This window comes from Rhagoletis pomonella, unplaced genomic scaffold (assembly GCF_013731165.1).
Source record: "Rhagoletis pomonella isolate Grant_MI unplaced genomic scaffold, Rhpom_1.0 Rhpom_scaffold_00007, whole genome shotgun sequence".
NCBI lineage: Eukaryota > Metazoa > Arthropoda > Insecta > Diptera > Tephritidae > Rhagoletis > Rhagoletis pomonella.
Genome location: NW_023458561.1, coordinates 59,883,618 through 59,886,783, shown reverse-complemented (window position 1 = coordinate 59,886,783; position 3,166 = coordinate 59,883,618). Strand labels below are relative to the sequence as shown.

The 3,166-nt window shown below is 36.7% G+C and overlaps 2 protein-coding genes across 2 annotated transcripts in view; one reads left to right on the top strand and one right to left on the bottom strand.

The window, feature by feature from the left end:
* The window catches only part of LOC118743923 (UDP-glucuronosyltransferase 2B7-like), a 21,067-nt gene that overhangs the window by 5,986 nt on the left and 11,915 nt on the right, over positions 1-3,166 (bottom strand). The window lies entirely within an intron of this gene.
* The window catches only part of LOC118743202 (UDP-glucosyltransferase 2-like), a 93,067-nt gene continuing 92,132 nt past the window's right edge, over positions 2,232-3,166 (top strand). The window contains exon 1 of the mRNA XM_036475759.1: positions 2,232-2,260. The gene's annotated coding sequence lies outside the window, so the exon portion shown is untranslated. The remainder of the gene's footprint in view (positions 2,261-3,166) is intronic.

Below are 3,166 nucleotides of genomic sequence, written 5' to 3'. Positions count from 1 at the left end.
GCAACACATATCTCACCATTTCCGTATCAAAGTGTTTTGAGCACTTCGTTTTATAATATGTTGTAAATTCTTTCCTACATTAAGTTCGTCGTTAGGGTAGGAGCTTTCCAGTAAAGCTTTGAGAAAGCTTTAGAAACTTTAGCTTGGGTTAAAGTCCCACACAGATTGGGTCTGGCTTTCGATGCTTCCTCAAGTTTTACATTCCCTGCGGCAAGTCTAGGCCACCATTCGTAAAATCCTATGTTTCTTCGTACATAGATTGACTATACTAAATATAGCAGATACTACTGTCGACATGAGTTTTTTACATTGTCTACGAGAGTAAATGGTAACGGTAATTTGTGCACAATTAACCCCAAAATAAATTTGTTCCTCGAAAACAAACACAAAATCCACTTGTTTAACCAACGCATGTTATATTCTAGTAATATTAATGCGATAAGATTTAAATTTATATCTAAACAATAATATAGTGGTAGGCGGCTAATCTTTCTTTGTTATCAAATATGTCTAGGTTAGCACATCTTTTTAAACAAACTCCTCTTAATGAGAAGGCAAATTTGATGATAAACTAAAATAAATGCCGATTTAAGTATTATTCTTTTAGTAGTGAGGCAGTCGAAGCTCTCAGCGTGTCGTAGCCAGAAGGAGCCACGGCCAAAAAAGTAAAATTCGTTAGTGGTGGTGCAGAATAAGAATGGTGACTATTTTTATATGCTTTAACAACAAAGTTTCTATAAAAAAATAAAGAAGCTAAATTTTATGTGCTAATAAAAATTTTTTGTTTGAAAACGTTGTGCAAATTATTTTAGGTCAGAACCGTTCAAGAAGAGAAGCTACATAAATATATATATATGTACATAAATACAAAAGTTATGCTAGCCTATAAGACCTTATCGAGCGTATTGTGTGAAATGCAAAAGACCGGCGTCCCATTTGAAATAAGTTTTCTTAATTATTGAGCAAATTTAAAAAAAAAAGTTATTTTTGATCCTTTTTAAAGACAATATTAAATTATATTTTTTTTTTCAATAACTGAAATACATAATGGAGGTAGTCATTTCCTGATACCAAATGAAACAAAATTAGCCAGAGTTAAAAAGTTTAATTTTATAAATTGTTATTAGTTGTTAGTATATTCTAATCACAAATGTAGCTAAAATCTAGTTCTTGAGAAAAACGTTATATGGGAGGTAGTCATGTCCTTGCACCGATATTGCCGAAAGTTCGGATTATTCTTAATTCATTTTCATTTTCTAATTTCATTGTTCTCCGATAACTCCCCTAAATTGCATTTCCAAACTAATTTGGGAATAATCGAAAGGCCGGTCAATGCATTGAGCGAAGCTTGGCTGTCACTACTACAGACACGTAAATTCTTACTTCTACAAGTAAGTAAGTAGTCTTTAGCATGTGGGAATTGTGAATAGCGCGGCTTGGAAAGCATGTTCGTGAGAGCAGAGAAGATTTAACTTGTTTGCTCCCATATGGACTCCAGATCCTGACCCTGGGTTAGTTTTGTATTAGTAGTGTTATTTGTTAGTATTGAAATTAGACCATCACTAATCTGTAGGGAACTCAATATGTATATAAGTATCTTATGGCATTGAAAAGGCCTTCAAGTCAACATCTCTGCTTTTAGCAATTTCCGGCTTACTCCGCACTGTATCATACCAGCATCCATTTCGTTTGGGTCCGCAAGTAGCCTTGAGACCTTTCCGCCGATAAAGGCATTTAGTGAAGATAAGTTAAGCAGTATATCAAAAATAGCCTTAAGTTATACCGCCAAAGGTCCGGTACAGCACATGGCGATGGATTTTAGAAGCTTAGTGAATTTAAATTCCTATGGTTTTGACTGAGATTCTGTTTCACTACAACTCAGACGTTAAGCTAATGCCTACCGATTCTTGTATTCCAGTGGTTCTCTGCGTGAGCATTAAATGCATCTAACTAACCAGCAGAGAGTCTACTCCATGCCAAAAGATCATGTTCCATATCTAAGATAATTTGCAAGAGCCGTAATACTTCAATATTTTATTCTAGGCGCTTCCACAATAAGCCTTTATTATTAACCCATACATATGATCAAACCTTTTAGGGTTCAAAAATTTTAATTTGCCTTCTGGCATTGGCTGCGCTAGCGGCTCAAGCACCTTCTGTTAGTGGCGCCAAAATACTTGCAGTCTACATATATGCGGGAAGAAGTCACTATCAGATGCATCGACCTATGATTAGCGAGTTGGTGAAACATGGCCATCAGGTATATGCACACGTTTTAACTTTCATTTTATTACATGGAGTTAAAAGTATTTATGGTTAATTCACCATTAGGTCACCATGATCACCGGACTAACACTAGAGCCACTCAAACTGGGCAGCAACTACACTGAGATACTCATTGAGCCGGAATACGATATCTGGAAGATTGGTGAGTTTTTATGTCCTATCCAAACTAGACCGACTACGGAACATTTATTTCTCGCTTGTTGTAGTTAGTGAAATAACTGGATCAAAATCGAACGTAGAACTTGAAACTAGATTATCACTGTTTTTTAAAGTAATGAAGTCTATAGCGGTTGAGACTAGCGAACATGCGCTAAAACAACCGAAAGTGCAGGCTATTATTAATGCCAAACAAACTGAGGGTGTCTTCGATTTGCTGTTAGTGGAACAGTTACAACAAGAAGTTTTTCTTGCCTTGGCTCACGTCTATAAAGTCCCCGTTGTTAGCTCAGTTACATTTGCGAAGACAACCTACATGAGTCAGATGTTCGGCGTAATATCTCCTTGGTCATACGTGCCCATGGGACTCCTTCAATTCACAGAGCGTATGAGCTTTTGGGAACGCGCTGAAAATGCCCTTGATGCACTTCGCGTCGATTTGGATCGGGAATTTGATTATTTTCCAGTACTTGATAAACTTGTGGAGAAATACTTTGGACATTTACCAAGTTAGTATTAGACGTACATGGAATTTTCGAAAATTCAGATTTGACGGCTCTGCATTCTCTTCACTATTTCTTTATTCTTACTTGCTCTCAGTTAAGTTCCCCAGTACTTCTGCTATGGAAAAGAATCTATCTGCTATGTTCGTCAATAACTACACGCCCTTAGCGGCAGCTGCTCCAACAATGGATAACATGGTTAACATCGGCGGCATACATAT